The sequence below is a fragment of the Crocuta crocuta genome, unplaced genomic scaffold (genome assembly GCF_008692635.1).
Source record: "Crocuta crocuta isolate KB4526 unplaced genomic scaffold, BGI_CrCroc_1.0 scaffold255, whole genome shotgun sequence".
NCBI lineage: Eukaryota > Metazoa > Chordata > Mammalia > Carnivora > Hyaenidae > Crocuta > Crocuta crocuta.
In genome coordinates this window covers 516,651-537,828 of record NW_027530670.1, presented here as the reverse complement: position 1 = coordinate 537,828, position 21,178 = coordinate 516,651, and the positions used below count along the sequence as shown (strand labels likewise).

Here is a 21,178-nt window from a genome sequence, read left to right as displayed (position 1 = left end):
TCTCTGAAAACATGGCTAGAATATTTCAGTCCAAATATAATTCTTAATGCACAGGATTATAATGGCAACTGTTTACTATGGTTGGGAAATTTTGAAACTGTTAAGAGCTAAGTAACTTTGAAGAATCAAAAATTATTATAAAAATACATCTTCCTGACTATAAAACAGACTACAAATCTTTACCAGTTTTTAGTCTGGCTCCTGGAACATACAGCTCATGCTGTGAACTGCAGAAGGAGGGATTTAGCAATGATCTTTTGGAATACATCACCTTACTGGCCAAGTGTCTGATTTTCCTTACCATTTTAAGAGTGCACCTCTAACTCCTGGCCCCAAACGCCTGCCTAAAGTTCAGCCAAATATTGCAGTAAGATCCAAGTCACGTGGACTTTAATAAAGTGTGAAGTGTGAGGCAGACACAGAGTTACATACCAGAAAGTTTGGTAGTTTGGGATGAGTTTTGTGCTAGTTCCATTATTAAAAAGCATCACCAAGAAATCTCTGGAAGACTTTTGTTCTCAATTATTCTTTACTTTAAATTTTTTTAAATGTTTATTTATTTTTGAAGGAGAGAGACAGAGCATGAGTGGGGAAAGGGCAGAGAGAGAGGAAACACAGAAATCTGAAGCAGGCTCCAGGCTCTGAGCTGTCAGCACAAAGCCTGATGCTAGGCTTGAACTCATGAACCATGAGATCATGACCTGAGCCAAAGTCGGACACCCAACTGACTGAGCCACCTAAGTGCCCAGGCACCCCTCAATTATTCTTTTTTAAAACCAGTCTTCTATCGCCAAGGTCAAAGGAAAATGAATACGAGTAGAGTGAAACAGGACCAATATCTTGGGCTGAGGGTTGAGTGTGAGATTATACAGCAATGTCTGACAGAAATACAATGTGAACTATGTAATTTAAAATTGTCTAGTGGTCTGATATTAAAAAGTAAAAAGAAACAGGTAAAACTAAATGTAATAATATATTTTATCTAACCCAATATATCTCACGTACAATCATTTCAACTAATAATCAATACAAAAACCATGAATGAGGCATTTTACACTCCTTTTTCAAATGAAGGCTTCAAAATCCACGTGTATTTCACATGTAGAGCTCATGTGATTTTTCCTTCCATTTTCTTCCCATAACTGCTCCACTCTTGGGTTTTGATTGCCATTTTTGAACTATGAAAACTTACGGGAGGGAATATTAAGCCAGTGCACTAAACTCCTTCTAGAGAAACTAAAAAATGTCAGTGTCTGAAGGCTAAAGAACAGGAGATTTGGAACTGTTTTTCATAAAATCAGTCATAGATAAAAGAGTCAAAAGATCAGTCTGAAACTCAAAGGGTGTAATAGCCAGGCAGATTGAAAGAATGAGATGTGGATCTTTTCCCTTTGACCTTGTTATTGAACTAAGACATCTGTGATGCAAACTATCTATAATCTGGCTATCCTTGGCTTATGTTGTACTTATAAAAAAGGTATTTAATCTTCTTTTTATTTTCTGTGTTCACAGTGAAGCTTCATCATTTCTGTGCTGAATAAGTAGAACAATATTTTTATGCAAATCGTGTTTGATTCTCTAGTAGCTGTTAGGACATGTAAACTTCTTTTGACATTGATGAACTTTCAGAATTAGAGTGTAGACTTGAGTATCAGGAAAGTTTTTCCTTTTTTAAAAAAAGCAAACTACTACTTCAACAATCTTATATAGGGGGGAAAAAGGATAGCTCAACTTAAAATTTCACAATGCTGTGTCTACCGAGATCATGATACCAGAATATACATTCTTTTCAAGTGTACAAGGAATATTTACCAATATAAACAATATACTAGCCCATAAAACATGTCTCAATAATTCTAAAAGGATTGAAATAATAGAATGTCTGATCATAAAATTAAATGAGAAAGTATTAACCTAAAAACCTCTGAAAAATCCACAAAGATATGGTAACTATATAACACAATTCTAAATAATCCAAGAGTTCAAAATGAAATAAAAAGGGAAATGAGAAAGTATTTAAAAATTTTTTACTAGTATTTTTAATTTTTATTTTTTAAGTAATCTCTATACCCAACGTGTAGAGGCTCGAACTCACAACCCCAAGACCAAGAGTCACATGTTCTGCCAACTGAGCCAGCCAGAAGCCCCAAGAAAGTATTTTAAAGTGAATGAAAATGAAAATATATTAAAACTTGTTGGCTGCTGCTAAGGTAGTACTTAGTGGGAAATTTATAGCACTAAATGCCTATGTTAGAAAAGAAGAATGGTATTGAATCAATCACCTCAGCTTCAACCTTAAAAAAACTGAAAAGAGTCAATTAAACGTAAAATCAGTAGAAGAAAGGAAGTATAAATATCAGATCAGAATTCAATAATAGAAAACAAAAAGCAACAGAGAAGTCAATGGAACCTAAAACTGCTTCTTGGAAAATTTTTGTTTTTGTTTTTCATTTTGCAGTATCTTTGTCTAGTTTTCATATCAGGATAATGTTGGGCTTGCAGAATGAATTTGGAAGCTTTCCTTCCTCTTCTATTTTTTAGAATATTTTGAGAAGAACAGGTATTAACTCTTATTTATTTATTTATTTATATTTACATTCCAGTATAGTTAACATACAGTGTTAAATTAGAGTGATTCAACAATTCTATATATTGCTCAGTGCTCATCAAGATAAATGCACCCTTAATCTCCACCTATTTAATCTATCCCCCCACCCACATCTCCTCTGATAACCATCTGTTTGTTCTCTATAGTTAAGTCTGTTTTTTTTATTTCTTTTTTTTCCCTTTGTTCATTTTTTCCTTTAATTCCACGTATGAATGAAATCATATAGTATTTGTCTTTCCCTGACTGGCTTATTCGGTTAGCATTATAATCTCTAGCTCCAACTCTGTTGCTGCAAATGGCAAGATTTCACTCCTTTTTATGGCTGAATAATATTCCATTGCATATATACTACCTCTTCTTTATCCAGTCACTATCAATGGACACATGGGCTGCTTCCACAACTTGGCTTGGTTAATAATGATATAATAAACATAGGATATATATAACTTTCTGAATTAGGGTTTTCAAATTCTTTGGGTAAATACCCAGTAGTGCAATTACTGGATCATATAGTAGTTCTATTTTTAATTTTTTTAGGAACTTCCATGCTATTTTCCACAGTACCTATAGCAGTTTGCATTCCAACCAACAATGCATGAGGGTTCCTTTTCCTCTATATCCTTGCCAACACTTGCTTCCTATGTATTTGATTTTAGCCATTCTGACAGGTGTGGTTTGTTTTGATTTGCATTTCCCTGATGACGAGCGATGTTGAGCACTGTTTCATGTTTCATCTGTATGTCTTCTCTGGAGAAATGTCTGTTCATGTCTTATGCCCATTTTTTAATTGAATTATTTTGTTTTTGGTGTTGAGTTGTGTAAGTTCTTTATATATTTTGGGATGCTAACCCTTTTTCAGATACGTCATGTGCAAATATCTTTGCCCATTCAACAGGGTGTCTTTTAGTTTTGTGGATTGTTTCCTCTGCTGTAAAGATGCTTTTCATTTTGGTGTATTCCCAATAGTTTATTTTTCCTTTTGTTTCCCTTGCATGAGGAGATATATCCAGAAAAATGTTGTTGCATCTGATGGCAGAGAAATAACTGCCTGTGCTCTCTTCTGGGATTTTTATGTTTTAGTTCTCACATTTAGGCCCTTAATCCATTTTTAATTTTGTGTATGGCATAATAAAAGTGGTCCAGTTTCATTCTTTTGCATGTAGCTGTCCAGATTTCCCAATACCATTTGTTGGAAATAGTGTTTTTTTTCCCCATTGCACATTCTTGCCCCCTTTGTCATAGATTAAATGACCATATAATTGTGGGTTTATTTCTGGGCTCTATATTCTGTTCCATTGATCTATGTGTCTGCTTTTGTGCTGGTGCCATATCGTTTTGATCACTACAGCTTTGTAGTATAATGTGAAGGCTGGAATTATGGTATTTCTAGCTTTTTCTTTTAGAAGATAACTTTGGCTATTCAAAGTCTTTTGTGCTTCCATACAAATTTTAAGTTTGTTTTTGTCAGTCCTGTGAAAAATGGTATTTATATTTTGATAGGGATTGCAGTAAATGTGTAGACTGCTTTGGCTAGTATATATACTTTTTATTTTTTTTTAATGTTTTATTTATTTCAGAGAGAGAGACAGCATGAGCATGGGAAGGTCAGAGAGAGAGGGAGATACAGAATCTGAAGCAGGCTCCAGGCTCCGAGCTGGCTGTCAGCACATACCCAACATGGGGCTCGAACCCACAAACCGTGAGATTATGACCTGAGCCGAAGTCGGATGCTTAGCCGACTGAGCCACCCAGGCACCCCTATATATTTTAAAGTTTATTTATTTTGAGAGAGAGAGTGTGTGTGAGCAGTGGAGGGGGGGGGGGGGGAGAGAGAGAGAGAGAGAGAGAGAGAGAGAGAATGAATCACTAGCAGGCTCCGCACTGTCAGCAAAGAGCTCGATGTGGGGATCAATTTCAGGAGCCATGAAATCATGATTGGAGCAGAAATCAAGAATAGGACGCTTAACTAACTGAGCCACCCAGGTGCCCCAGGTAGTATAGACGTCTTAACAATATTTGTTTTTCTAATCTATAAACATGAAATATCTTTCCATTTCTTTGTGTTGTCCTCAAATTTTTTTCATCAACGTCTTAAGAGTTTTCAGAAAGCAGTTCTTTCATCTGTTTAGGTAGGTATTCCTAGGCATTTTATTATCTTTGATGCAGCTGTAAATGGGATTGCTTTCTTAATTTCTCTTTCCACTGCCTCGTTATAAGTATATATAAATGCAATGGATTTATGTACATAGATTTTGTATCCTGAGACTTTACTGAATTCATTTATAAGTTTCTAGTAATTTTTTGGTGAAGTCTTTCAGGTTTTCTATATAGATAACATGTCACCTGCCAATAGTGAAAGTTTTACTTCTTCCTTACCAATTTGGATGCCTTTTACTCCTTTTCCTTGTCTGACTGCTGTGGCTAAAACTTCCAGTACTATGTTGAATAAAAGTGGAGAGAGAGGACATTGTTCTCTTCTTCCTGACTGTAGAGGAAAAGTTCTGTTTTTCACCATTGAGTCTGTTGTTAGCTGTGGGTTTTTCAGATACGGCCATTATTATATTGAGGTATGCTCCCTCTAAACGTACTTTGATGAGAGTTTTTATCATGAATCAATGTTGTACTTTGTTAAATGCTTTTTCTGCGTCTACTGAAATGATCACATGGTTCTTATCTTTTCTCTTACTGATGTATCATTTTGATTAATTTGCAAATACTGAATCACTCTTGCAACCCAGGAATAAATCCCACTTGATTATGGTGAATGACTTTGTTGAGGATTTTTGAATCTGTGTTTATCAGTGATATTAGCTTGTAGTTCTCTTTTTTTGTAGTGTCTTTACCTGGTTTTGTTGTCAGGGTAATGCTGGCCTCATAGAATGAATCTGGAAGTTTTTCTTCCTTTTCTATTTTTTGGAATATTTTGAGAAGAATAGGTATTCACTCTTCTTTAAATGTTTGCTAGAGTTCAGGGTGCCTGGGTGACTCAGTTGGTTGAGCGTCCGACTTTGGCTCAGGTCATGATCTCATGGTTCGTGGGTTCAAGCCCTGCATTGGGCTCTGTGCTGACAGCTCAGAGGCTGGAGCCTGTTTCAGATTCTGTGTCTCCCTCTCTCTCTGCCCCTCCCCTGCTCATGCTCTGTCTCTCTCTCAAAAAAGAATAAACATTAAAAAAATAAATGTTTGGTAGAATTAACATGTGAAACCCTCTGGTCATGGACTTTGTTCATTGGGAGATTTTATTATTATTATTACTGACTCGATTTATTTGCTGTTTATTGTTTTGTTCAAATTTTCTAGTTCTTCCTGGTTCAGTTTCAGAAGGTTGTAAGTTTCTAGGGATTTATCCATTTCTTCTAGGTTGTCTAATTTGTTGGCATATAATTTTTTATAATATTCTTTTAGAATATTTCATATTTCTGTGGTGTTGGTTGTTATTTCTCCTCATTCATTTCTGATTTTATTCATTTGAGTCGTCTCTTCTTTTTTTGATGAGTCTGACCAAAGGTTTATCAATTTTGTCGATCTTTTTAAAGAACCAGCTCCTGATTTCATTGTTCTGTTCTATGGGGTTTTTTAAGTCTTTGTTTCATTTACTTCTGCTCTAATCTTTATTTCCCTCCCTCTACCAGTTTTCAGTTTTGCTTGCTATTATTTTTCTAGCTCCTTTGGTGTAAGGTTAGGTTTTTTATTTAAGATTTTTCCTGCTTCTTGAGATGGGAAGTTTCCCTCTTAGAATAGCTTTTGCTACATCCCCAAAACTGGTTCATTGAGAAATTCAATAAAATAGAAAATCTCTAGCCAGACTAAACATGAAAAACATAGAAAAAAATGTTATTGCTATGAGAAATAACATTACCACAGATTCTGCAGATATTACAAGAATAAGAAAATGATTATCAACTTTGTGCTTATAAATTGGACAACTTAGATGAAACAAATTCCTTGTGAGATAGAAGCTGCCAAGTTCTTTAAAGAAACAGATAACCTGAGGATTAGGAGGAACTTAACGGAGGACCATGGGGGAGAAGAAGGGGGGAAATGGTGGGGGAAAGGGAGAGAGGCCCCCCTGAGAGACTCTTGAATGCTGAGAATAAACTGAGGACTGATGGGTGTGGGGGGGGAGGGGGGAGATGGGCATGGAAGGGGGCACTTGTGGGGATGAGCACTGGGTGTTATATGGAAACCAACCTGACAATAAACTATTTGTAAAAATAAATAAACAAACAAACAAACATGTCCACTGAAGTAAAAATAAATAAAAGTAAAAAAAAAAAAAAAACAGATAACCTGAATAGTACTACATCTATGAAATCATTAAAGTTGTAGTTAAAAACCTTCCCATAAAGAAAAATTCAGGGCTTTATGGATTAATTAGTAAATTCTACCAGATATTTAAGGAAGAAACAATACCAATTCTAGACAACTTCTATTAGAAACTGAATATGAAAATACCCTTGCCCACTCACTTTAAAAGACTGACAATACCGTTTCCAAAAAGAAAACTGTATATTAACATCCCTCATAAACATAAATAGAAAATTTTAAAACACAATTTTAGTAAATTAATTCAACAACATATTTTAAATGTTAATATTATCATGACCAAGTAGAAGGGAGAGTTGGTTTCCATATTAGAAAGCCAGTATTATTTATCATGTTAAAAAACTTACGAGAAAAACATTTCACCACCTTAATCTAGAAAAAGGCATTTGACATAATACAACATCTATTCTTGATTAACACTCTCAGCATTGTAGTACTTAAAGGAGTCTTCCTGAAACAGGTAGAGTGTATCTATAAAAAACCTATACCTAACATGTACACTTACATCTACACTTGATGGCATAAAACTGAATGCCACTCCCCCTAAAATTAGGAAAAACAAAAGTATGTCTGCTTTTATCACTTCCATTTAATGTTTTTTTTTCCAAATCTTTACTTTNAGACATCCAGATGGCCAACAGACACATGAAACGATGCTCAGCATCCCTCCTCATCAGGGAAATACATATCAAAACCACACTGAGATACCACCTCACGCCAGTCAGAGTGGCTAAAATGAGCAAATCAGAGAATTCCATTTAATGTTTTAATGGAAGAGCTAGTCAGTGCAATTAGGTAAGAAAAAGAAGTAAAAGCATTTAGATTGGGAAGGAAGAAGCAATACTGTTTTTATTCATACATGATTATTTATGTAGAAAATCCACTGACATTGATTTTAAAAATCCTAATAGAACTAAATGAGTTTAGGAAGGTTATAGGATATGATGATCAATATACATACATTGATTATAAAAAAAATCAATTGCAATTTTACACACAATTAGAAACTGATATTTAATACCACTTACAACAGAATAAAACAATATTAAAAGCTTAGAAATAAATCTGGTAAAAGTTGTTAAAGACCTGTACAATGAAACTATAAAACACTGCGAAAAGAAATTAAAGAAAATTTGAATAAATAAGTATCCAAGTTCATGGGACAATTTAATATTCAATTCAACAGACAAGTCCTTGTATATATGATACACTTGATAAATGACTTAATATCAAACTTCATAATTTGATAAAGGACTTATAAAAATCATATATTTGGTTAAAGAATTAAAAATTGATGTCATAACATCAACCTAAGTTACTATAAAGATTCAATAAATCTCAAATCAGAATCACAGCAAGATTTCTTTGTATAAATTGAAAATCTCATTTTAAAAGTTGTATGAAACAAGCAACAAGTCACATGAAAATGTAAAAGAATAATCAAAACAATTCTGTAAAAGGAGAACAAAGTTGCAGGACTACCCATCCCTATTTTAACATGAATTATAAAGCTACAAAGATAAAAACAGCGTGATATTGACATAAAGTAGAAAAAAACATTAATGGAACAGAATAAAGAGTTTAGAAATAGACCCATACATATACAATTTTTCTCCCAAAAGTGCAAAGCCAATTCAATGAAAACAGGATAATGTTTTCAAAAATGATCTTACAACAACTGGATATTTATTTGGGAAATAAAGAGAACTTGAACTCCACATTTTGCACCATATAAAACAATAAACCCAAAACTGATCATAGACTTAAATAAAATCATGAATGAAAGAGGAAAGATCACAACCAACACTGCAGAAATACAAACAATAATAAGATAATATTATGAGCAATTATATAGCAACAAATTGGGCAATCTGGAAGAAATGGATAAATTCCTAAAATATACAAGCTATCTAAACCGAAACAGGAAGAAATAGAAAATTTGAACAGACTCATAGCCAGTAAAGAAATGGAATCAGTGGATAAATTCCTAAAACATACAAGCTACCTAAACTGAAACAGGAAGAAACAGAAAATTTGAACAGACCCATAGCCAGTAAAGAAATGGAATTGGTGGGGTGCCTGGGTGGCTCAGTTGGTTAAGCATCCGACTTTGGCTCAGGTCATGATCTCGTGGTTCGTGGGTTTGAGCCCCATGTCGGGCTCTGTGCTGACAGCTAGCTCAGAGCCTGGAGCCTGCTTCAGATTCTGTATTTCCCTCTCTCTCTGACCCTCCCCTGCTCATTCTGTCCCTGTCTCAGAAATAAATAAAACATTAAAAAATTTTTTTAAAAAAGATGAATCTGCTACCAATTCATCCCTAAGGAAAAAAAAAAAAAGAAATGGAATGGAATGGAATCAATAATCAAAAATCTTCCCAAAAAACAAGAGTATACATACAGTGGCTATTTCTTTCTGAGTATGGCATGAAAGATAAAAGTTGAGCTGAGGCTTAAAGATACGTTCAACCAGATCTGGGGAAAACTGAAGGGCAATGAGCACTCCAGAACATGAATGCTGGATGACCAAGGCAAAAAAAACCCAGTGTGGTTACTATCCCATAAAAAAAGTGGCTGACTTCCTGTGTCTGTACTTGTGGCAGTGTCAGCAGGCTTGCCCTTGATATGCAGAATGACTGCAGCGGGTTCATGGACCTATACATGCCATAGAAATGCTCCGTCACAACTGCATCATGGGTGCCATGTGTCCATCCAGATGAATGTGGTCAAGGCTGACAAGGTGACAAGTAGGTTAAACAGCCAGTTTAAAACCTATGCTATCTGTAGGGCCATTCCCAGGATAGGTGAGTCAGATGACTCCATTCTCTGATTGGCCAAGGTCAATGACATTGTTTCAAAGAACTTCTGACTGGAGATGATCATGGATGTGGAATATTTGTCATAAATAAATAGCACCCTCCTCCCAAAAGGTGGCTGAATGGAATTTAAACTATAGAGTAAGATGAGATGTAGTGATAAATATAAGGCTAGAAAGGAAGGCATGGCTTTGTATCTATTGTAAGATATTTTTACTTTACTTTGTAGTTGAGTAAAGTTGAAAATTTTAAACACATCAAAATTTGCCTCTTCCTAAACATTCGAATTATCTTCCTCTTAAAATAGCGCTTAGATTATAATAAAGATTTATTTCCTTAAGGAAGCTATACAGTGTAACTATACCCTAAGAATGGGAAGACATGGAAAGTTCAAAAGCAAATCAACAAATGGTAGAAACAAAAACACTAAATCCTAAACTGACAATGGGGAAAACCAAGAACAAATCAATTTATACATAAAAATCTGCAAAGGCTCATAACTAGCACAACTAGCTACTTCCAAATCTGGGTGAAGGAAGACTATAACAGGAAAGCTATCATAGTCATTTCAAAAGAAGGTGGATCACAAGATTGTCTCATCCACTTAACACAGCTGGATACTGCCCCTCTCCTACCCCAACAGATGCTTGGAGAAAGTACAACAGAGGAGCACTGAATTGAAGGACACCAGACTCCACGGAAGGTTGGTGTACCATACTAAAAATGAGCAAAATTAAGTAAAATATTAAATGATGAATGTTAAAGACACCTATCTCTCTTTCTCTATGGGGCTAAAACTCTGGCAGCCAGGTATTTACATCCCAGGTAGGACATTAGATTATTTTTGGGGAAATCTAAACAGCTCTTGCCCCGACTCCTAAAAAGTAAAAATAAAGAATTAAGGACATTGATACCGAGGGTTCCTAAATAAGCAGACAACCAAAGATTATCAGATAAAATGAACAAAGCTTCTAATATAAAAGACAAAGAGCAAAAGAAAAAAATTGGCCAAAGGAATTATGGAAAGACAGAATCATGCAAAGATGAGAAAAATTCTCTCTTTTTTTCTCTCTGTCACATACACATACATATACACAGTCAATATCTTCAGAGAGATGTATGAAATTATCACAGTCATGAAACAAAGTAAGAATATTTTCGCCCTCCCCCCAAATAAGAATATTTTAAAGAGGGGAATATTCAGAGAATTAAGTGTCCTTAGACATTAAAAAATATGATAGCTGGAATGTAAGACTCACTAGAAAGATTGGAGGATGTGGAGATAAGCTCCCAGTAAGCAAAGCAAAAAAGGTAGTGGCAGAAAATAGTAGAGAAAATAAAGTAAAATTAGAGGACTGTTCTGGGGAGGCCAACATCTGAACAGTATATCACAGAAGAGTAAATTGAAAAGCTGAAGGAAAAGAAATCCAAGAAAACAATTGAGAAAAATCCCTAACTTAAGAACAGACTGAAAAAGCCTATCAAGCATACACATATACATAGCACAACACATACAAATAACTCAACGGTATTGGAAAATGTTTGAAATTTTATAAGACTGGAGTCAAAGAGAAGACCCTACAAGTTTCCACTGGGAAAAACTCACAAGTTTCATGTGTGGAGTAAAAAAGTACAACTGTGGTTCAATGAGGGAAATTTATCAATTTAATCCATTTTATAAACATATTAAGGGAGAGAAAAACATTAATAGATGCTGAAAAGCCATCAAAATATTTATCTGTCAATATATAATGATTAAAATGAGAATAGAAGAAAGCTAGTTATATATAATAGTAATATATATTCACTAAAGCCAAATAAGTATTATCTTAAATGAAAAAACACTAGCCATTTCAGTTAGGAATGAGAGATTACTTCTATGAGATTTGTATTTAACACTGTCTTAGAGGTTCTGGCAAATACAATCAGACATGAGAATGAAATAATTGGTATAAACATTGGCAAAGAAGGGATAAAACTATCTTTTGGGAGGACTGGTAACTACTCTAAGCCTAGAAAACCCAAGATATTAATAGAAAACTAAAATTAATAAGAGAACTTGGTAAAATAGATAAATATGAAATATATATACAAAATCAATTAGCTTTATTTTGGCAAAAGCAACTAGAAATGGAAACGGGGAATGTGCTCCATTCAGAACAGCAATACAAACTACTAGGGAATACATATAACAAAGCAAAATATTTGTAAGAAGAAAACTTTAAAAGCTTATTAAAAAGCAAAAACAAATTGAAAAATGGACCAGTTATTGGGCAGAAAGACTCAATATAGTAAAATAGTAATTCTCCCCAAATTAACATGTAAGTACACTTTTAATTGATTTGCATTCTTAATTCTAATTGATTTTTATTGGAAATTGAATATTATCACCTTAATGTTTTTATGAAAGAAACAATGGTCAGGAATTACTAAAAAAGTACAAAAAAGAATACTGGTGTAGGATAACTTGCCTTATCAGTTATCAGAACATAATAAAGCCCTTACTCAAATCAGTATTAGTTTATATATACATAACTATCAATAGAGAAGAATAACAAATTCAGAAATAAGTCATAGTATGTATAAGAATTCCAGACATGACAAATATGATAGTTCAGTTCAGTGAGAAAGCCATACATTATTTAATAAATTGGGCTGACATTATCTGGCTATCCTTTTAGAAGAAAGTAAAATTGGACATTTTTAATATGCAATTATAAAAATAGGTTCCAGATGGAATAAGAATCTTGCAAGAATATTTAGACAACACATATATCTTGGGAATGAAGAAAACCTACTTAAAGTGAAAATATACAGAAGCTATAAAAAAAAATAATAGCTAAAATCTGAGGAAAAAATTAAAAGTTTTGCTATGGCAAAAGATAAAATACAAAGCTGATATATAAATAATACATTTGGGATAAAAATTGTAAAAGGGCAATATTTATATTAAACAAAGTGCTTTTACAAGATGGCTAGAAAAAGCCAAATGACCCAAAAGAAAAACTGGCAAAAAGTATGCATAAGCAAGACACAAAAGAACAATTCTGGAAAGGTCAAACAAACATCTAAATTGATACTAAAATTCATTATTTATTTATGAATTTAGAGAGAGAAAGAGAGATAATCTTAAGCAGGCTCCACTAAGTGTGGAGACTGATCCTTCCCACAAACCTGGGATCATGACCTGACCTGAAATCAAGAGCTGGACATTCAGCCAACTGAGCCACCCGGGGGGCCCTATGCTGAAATTCCATGAATAGTCAAAGAACTGTAAATTGAAGAAATAATGAGGTTAGTTGTTTGGATGACCAGTTGATTCATTCATTCCTGATTCATATACTCCATAAATATTCTTTGAACTTTTCTATGGTCCAGGCACTATTTTAGGTTCTGTGTATCAGGAGTAAACTAAACAAAGTCCTTTATATGTACTTTCTGCCATATCATCTTTGCCCATCTGGAAAACAACAAACACTGAGAAGAGCAACTAAACCTTGAATCAACTTTTGGCAGAGATATGGGGAAGATACTCTCAATAATACTGGCAGGAACATGAATCAAATCATAACAGTTTTCTTTTCTTTTCTTTTCTTTTCTTTTCTTTTCTTTTCTTTTCTTTCTTCTCTCTTCTTCCCTCCCTCCTTCCCTCCCTCCCTCCTTCCCTCCCTTTCTTTCTTTCCTCCCTCCCTCCTTTCTTTCCTTCCTCCCTCCCTCCCTTCCTCTCTCTCTCTCTTTCTTGAAAAGCAACCTGGCAATGCGTGTTAAAACTACATATACATCTATTCTTTGATCTAGTAATCCCATTCCTAGGAATCTAACCCACAGAAATATAAAACTACCTGTGCAAAAAGACATATGCATAAGCCTCTTTACTGAAGCTTTGTTTAAGGTGAGAAAGAACTGTAAAGTGAATTCAAATCAACAGATAAATGCTCGGAAAAAACCCTGAGTTGCAGCCATATCATGAAATGTTAAGCAGTAATTACAAGAATGCCTTAGGGTCCTGGTTCCTATGCTGCAGGATGAGTCACCCTGATATGCTACATCAAAATCACAAGAGTGACATGGTATAATTTTAATTTTTATGGGAAACACAGCATCTTTCAACATCTCTTAACATTTCATGAACAATTAATTTGAGGCATTTCACAGTTTTGACATTAGATTATGCTACATCATATCTCTGTAAAACTGGGGATTCAGTGGTTGTGATGTAAAATCAAGTACTAGGCTAAAAGCGAGGCAGAATCCAAAATGTAGGAACTTGAGGGTGTTATGCTGAGTGAAATAAGTCAGGCAGAGAAGGACAGATACCATATGTTTGCACAAATAGGTGGATTATGGGTAACTTAATGGAGGACCGTGGAGGAGAAGAAGGGGAAAAACAGTTGGTGAGAGGGAGGGAGGCAAAACAAACCATGAGAGACTCTTGAATGCTGAGAACAAACTGAGCGCATTCAAGATGAGGGTAGGGGATAGGGGAAGGGGGGTGATGGGCATGGAGGAGGGCACTTGTTGGGATGAGCACTGGGTGTTATATGGAAACCAACTTGACAATAAGCTATTTAAAAAAAATTAAAAACCCAAAATGTGGGTAGTGCAAACCATGATCTGAACAAATGTGCAGTACTTAACAGCAGCACATATACCATTAGTAAGCAATTAGTTATTTAAAAATGAAACAAAAGTATTGGATTTTTAAAATTTATGTGTATTTTTATCCCCAGATACTCATAGTATAGTTTCAGTTTTAAAGACATAAGAACACCTTAAATTGGCCCTCATTACTATATAAGCGAAACTGTTAGGTATTTTTTTCGGCCCAAGGGGCACAAGGAAAAACTTGATGAGATACTAAGAACTCTGTAAACTCAGGAAGTTTGAGAACATCTTAAATTTGTAGCTTGAGAAATTAAAAATAAAAGAATAAAATTTAAAGGCAGAAAAAGGAAATAATAAAAGTAGAGCAGAAATTAAAGAGAAAATAAAGATACAAAAGCAAAGGTTTATATAATACATTTAGGAATGATCAAAGATGGCAGTGGAGTAGGAGGACCTACTTGTCTCGTCCCACAAATACAACTAGATAACTATCAAACCATTCTAAATACTCCAGAAACTGGCCTGAAGACTGACAGAACAAACTCCACAACTAAAGGGAGAGAAGATGCCACATCGAAGAAGGCAGGAAGTGCAAAAAGGGAGAGGGTGAGGGAGAGGGAGAGGGATATATTGTCTACCTGAAACTAACATAACTATATGTTAAAAAATTAATAAAAAATAAAATACTAAATGCTATTAAAAAAAACTTTTAGCAAATACAAAGCTCAATGATTAAAAGGAAGGTGCTATCACTTCTATTTAATGTTATACTACAAATCCTTGCCAGACATTAAGAAAAAGAAATAAAATGAATAAAGTATGGAAAATAAGGTAAAAAGCATTACTGTATGATTTGAATGATACTGGATGATATGATACCAACATAAAGAACTAAAGAGAATATGTAGAAAAATTAATATGCAATGAAATCTGCAATATTAATAAACTTAACTATATTTCTATACATCAGAGAATAACAATTAGCATGGGGAATTTTTAAAATTTTGTTTTAGAGAGAGAGAGAGCATGAATGGGGAAGATGGGCAGATGGAGAGAGAGAGAGAGAGAGAGAGAGAGAGAGAGGGAGAAAGAGAGAAGGAGAGAGAATCTTAAGTAGGCTCCATGCTCAGCATGGAGCTTGACATGGGGCTTGATCCCACAACCCTAGAATCATGACATGAGCTGAAATCAAGAATCAGACACTCAACCAACTGGCCACCCAAGCACCCCTAGAATATGTAATTTTTAAAGATACCATTTACAATAGCAACAACAGTTAAAAAAAAAAGAGTAACCAGGAATAGATCTAATTAAAGATTTATAAGTGCTATACGGAGAAAATCGTAAAAAGTTATTAAAATAAAACAATCAACAAAACTACAGAATGGGAAAAGATATTTGCAAATGATATATCTGATAAAGGGTTACCATCCAAAATATATAAATAACTTATAAAACTTAACACCCTCAAAACAAATAATCCAATTAAAAAACGGGCAGAAGAGATATGCCTGGGTGGCTCAGTCGGTTAAGCGTCCGACTTCGGCTCAGGTCATGATCTCACGGTTTGTGGGTTCGAGTCCCACATTGGGTTCTGTGCTGACAGCTAGCTCAGAGCCTGGAGCCTGCTTCAGATTCTTTAGCTCCCTCTCTCTCTGACCCTCCCCTGTTCATGCTCTCTCTCTCTCTCAGAAATAAATAAAACATTTAAAAAAATGGGCAGAAGACATGAATGGATATTTCTCCAAAGAAGATATACAACCAACAGACCACGTAAAAAGATGTTCATCATGACTTTCCATCAGGAAAATACAAATCAAAACCACAATGAAATATCACTTCACACCTGTCAGAATGACTAAAATCAAAATCACAAGAAACAACAGGTGTTGGCAAGAATGTGGAGAAAAAGGAACCCTTGTGCACTATTTCCGGGAATGCAAACTGGTGCAGCCACTCTGAAAAACAGTATAGAGGTTCCTCAAAAAGTTAAAAATAGAATTATCCTATGATCCAGCAACTGCATTACTGGGTTTTTACTAAAGAATACAAAAACACTAATTCAAAGGGATACATGCACCCCTATATTCACAGCAGCATTATTTACAATAGCCAAGATATGGAAGCAGCTTAAGTGTCCATCAATAGATGAATACATAAAGAAGATGTGGTATACATATACAGTGGAATATTATTCAGCCATTAAGTAATGAAATCTTGCCATTTTCAACAACATGGGTGGAGCTAGAGAGTATAATGCTAAGTGAAAATCAGAGAAAGTCAAATACCATATGATTTCACTCATATGTAGAATTTAAGAAATGAAACAAGGAAAAGGAAAAAGGGAGGGAGGAAGGGAGAGGAAGGGAGAGAGGAAGACAGAGAGAGAGAGAGAGAGAGAGAGAAATCAAGAGAGACTCTTAATTATAGAGAACAAAGTGATGGTTACCAGAGGAGAGATGGGTGGGGGAATAGATTAAACAGGTGATGGAGATTAAAGTGGGCACATGTCATGATGAGCACTGGGTAATGTACAGAATTGTTGAATCACTGTACTGTATACCTGAAGCTAATATAACACTGTATGTTAACTAAATGGAATTAAAATAGAAACTTAAAGCATTTAAAAAATTGGAATTAAATACGTAAAACAGTTATTAAAACACATTAAAGGCCTATATACATTAAGAAATAAACTATGTTTATGGATAGAAAGACTTCTAAAATTGTCAGTTCCTCCCTAAATTAATCTATGGATTCAACGTAACTTTAATCTAAGTCCGAACAGAGTTTTTTATGGAATTCAATGAGGTGATTCTTAAAATTATATTAGAAAAACAAAGGGTAAAGAATAGGTAAGATATTCCTTAGGAAGATACAACATGAGGACTTGTCTCATAGATATCAAAATTCATTATGAAACTTTTTTTTTTAACGCTTATTCATTTCTGAGAGACAGAGTGCGAGTGGGGTGTGGGACAGAGGGAGAGGGAGACATGGAATCCAAAGCAAGTTCCAGGTTCTGAGCTGTTAGTACAAGCCCAATGTGGGGCCTGAACTCACACACCGGAAGATGATGACCTGAGCCGAAGTCAGGCGCTTAACCAACTGAGCTACCCAGGCACCCCTCATTCTACAACTTTAATTAAGACTATGTGCTGCTTTTGTGAAAATAGGCAAACAGATTTACAAAGCAGAAATCCTGAACAGACCCAATATTTATAGAAATGTGATGTATAAAAAGGGGGCAGCAGCAAATCACTAGAGAAAAGATATACATTTATGTGAATAGATCTGCAGGTAACTGATTATACATTTGGAAAAAAATTAAACTTGATCTCTATTTCATACAGTCCATAAAAAATCTATTTCAGATAGGTTAAGGACTTAAATATGAAAGGCAAAATTATTAAATTTTGTAAGAGGATATGAGAATATCTTTATGACCTCACCATAGGGAAGGTTTTCTCGCACAAGACTTTAAAAATACACACCATAAAGGAAATGATAAATGAAACTGACTACAGTAAAATAACAAATTTATATTCCCCAAAAGTTATCAAAAAGAAAAGCAAAACTAGGAAGCAATGCCTGCAACATGAAAGGCTTGGCATTCAGAATATATTAAGAACTCCTAGGGCACCTGAGTGGCTCATTCGGTTAAAGCATCTGACTTCGGCTGAGGTCATGATCTCATGGTTTGTGGGTTTGAGCCCCACATCAGGCTCTGTGCTGACAGCTAGCTCAGAGCCTGGAGCCTGTCTTTGGATTCTGGGTCTCCTCTCTCTCTGACCCTCCCCTGATCATGCTGTCTCTATCTCTCTCTCTCAAAATAAATAAATTTAAAAAAACAACTCCTATAAATCAATGAGAAAAAGATAATGCGAAAGAAAAAAAAAGGCAAAAGAAGAAAACAGGCATTTCCTTACATAGAAAATATGCAAAGCCAATAAACATGAAAAACTGTTCCATTCTATCAGTTATCAAGGAAATGAAAATTATAACTATAATGATATATGCTTCAACAATCACCAGATTAGAATTTAAAATTAATAAGGTCATAAAAATTCTCATACACTGTTTTAAGAGTGTAAATTTGTAAAGACATTTTAGAAAACAATTCGTCATAATCTAGTAAAGGTGAAGTTGCACATACTCTTTAGCCAGCGATTCCATTCATATGTGTTTATTCAAGAGAAATTCCTGCACGAGGGCATCAGTGTATAAGAATGGTCACCACAACAGTGTTTTCAGTTACACACTGTTTTCACTACCAGGGCCAAACAGCCTTCTCCAGTAGAATGGACTCATATGGCAATGAATGTAAATAAGCCATAACAATATGTGTCAACATGAATGAGCATTATGAGCAGCTGCTCAACAAATACTGATTATATCAATGAAAAAACAGGATGATTCCAATTATATGAAGGTAAAAATGGGCAAAACAAAAATGAATTATATTTTAAGAGTACAGGGGTGCCTGGGTGGCTCAGTTGGTTAAGCATCTGACTTTGGCTCAGGTCATGATCTTGCGGTTCGTGGGTTCAAGCCCAGCGTCGGGCTCTGTGCTGACAGCTCAGAGCCTGGAGCCTGCTTCAGATTCTGTATCTCCCTCTCTCTCTGACCCTCCCCTGCTCATGCTGTCTCTCTCTCTCTCTCTCAGAAATAAATAAAACATTAAAAAATGTTAAAAAAATATTTTAAGAATACACATATGGAGTAAAACCATGTAGAAAAGAAAAGGAATGAATAACACCAAATTTAGGAGAGTGGTTCTAAGGGAGAGGAAAAGCAGGAACAGTTGAGGTGGTGCTCCCAAGGACTTCAGTGTTAATGTCATATTAGTTGAACTGGGTGTTGGGTACATGTGTACTTATTTTTTTTTTAAATTTTTTAATGTTTTATTTATATCTAGGAGAGAGAGAGAGACAGCGTGAGCAGGGGAGGGTCAGAGAGAGAGGGAGTCACAGACTGAAACAGGCTCCAGGCTCTGAGCTGGCAGTCAGCACAGAGCCTGACGCGGGGCTCGAACCCACGAACCGCGAGATCATGACCTAAGCGAAAGTCGGACGCTTAACCGACTAAGCCACCCAGGCGCCCCTGTACATGTGTACTTATTTTATTAGTATTCTTTTTTTCTTAAGTTTAATTATTTATTTTGAGAGAGAGACAGAGAGAGACAGAGAGAGCAGGAGCAGAGGAGGGCAGTGAGAGAAGGAAAGAGAATCCCAAGCAGGCTCCTCACTGTCAGTACGATGCCAATATGGGGACTCAAACTCATGAACTGTGAGATCATGACATGAGCTGAAACCAAAAGTCAGATGCTTAACTGACTGAGCCACACAGGTACCCCTTTTTACTATTCTTTAAGCAATACATATGTCATAAATACTATATATTTCACAAATAGAATTTCATGAGTCACACAATGACTACCTGAAAACAAGTTCAAGTTGAGATGCAGAATGGATCATGATTATCAAGATTTACATACTAGCTAAGTGTCTGACTAGCACATAATAGCAATATATGCACAGCTCAAATGTCTGCCTTAGCAAAAATACAAACTACTATTTATCATGAATTTTTCTCAAATGGTCAACACACGGAATGTCAAATCCATGACTGTCAGCAGTCTGTTAAATTTCCATTAAATATCCCTTTGATATTATAGCAGATACTCAATGAAATATGATCTAACTAGGTAAGACAGTAATTTAAATTCCATTTGTATAACAATTATGTTATTGCCCAGAATATTTGGAAATTATTGTTGGTCATTTCTACACATTTAGACAGATGTAATGGAGATGAGTATAATACAACAAACTTACAGAAAATGAAGAGTGCTACTTAAGGATTTTTGGGACCTGTACCAATAGCTGTTTCAGAAGAAAAGAAACTTAAGGATGGAAATCTGGAATTGGTGTTTTGATCTGATGATATTCAAAAGCATTAATAATTGGAAGGGGGGATGAATAAGCAGAACAGAGTATTTTAAGTGTAGTAAAAATACTCCACATATTACCACAGCAATGGATACATCTCATTATACATTTGTCTAAACACAATGAATGGAAAACACCAAAAGTGAAACATAATGTAAACTATGGGCTCCAGGTGATTATGCTGTATCAGTGTAGGTTCACTAATTGTAACAAATGTACCACTCAGGTGAGGAATGCTGATAATGACGGAGGCTATGCATGTGTGAGGCAGGGGATATATGAGAAGTCTCTGTACTGTCCCCTCAATTTGCGGTGAAACTAAAACTGTTCTAAAATGGAAGTATTAATAAAAACAGTTATTAAAACCAAAAAGCATTTTTAGCCTTTTGCTAGTACTTAGTGAGAAACTGGTAGTCCATGGCACTCAATGGCAAAACAATTAAATTATCACTAATAAACAACTATAATCGAGTGCCTATAGATAACCAAGTAATTGTTACCATACATATTTTAATTCAAATAAGGGGAACAATGAAGCTAGTCCACTGTTTCAAAATGAATGAGAGAATTCAGAGAAAGATCATAATAAGCTCAGGGCATTAAATTTCTATCACAAGGTTCAGGTGAGGGACCAGAGAGTTTCTATGATTGCTTAAAAAAAAAGATCCTGTAGCTGCAGGGTTGAGATGTCTAAATATCATAGTGAAGTTTAATCCTGTAGGTGACTGAACTACAACATACATGGAATTCACAGCCTCAAAGAGTCTCATGTTAAATTAGGGTACTGACTAAGAAGAAGAGGGTAGTGACTGATACTGTGTCAATTTAAATAAGCTGGAACTAAGTTCACCAGAATTCCCTTCTCCAGATGGTTCT

At 35.1% G+C, this 21,178-nt stretch overlaps 1 protein-coding gene and 1 pseudogene across 2 annotated transcripts in view; one reads left to right on the top strand and one right to left on the bottom strand.

The window, feature by feature from the left end:
* The window catches only part of SBF2 (SET binding factor 2), a 499,779-nt gene that overhangs the window by 155,022 nt on the left and 323,579 nt on the right, over positions 1-21,178 (bottom strand). The window lies entirely within an intron of this gene.
* Positions 9,457-9,866, top strand: LOC144235605 (small ribosomal subunit protein eS21-like; annotated as a pseudogene).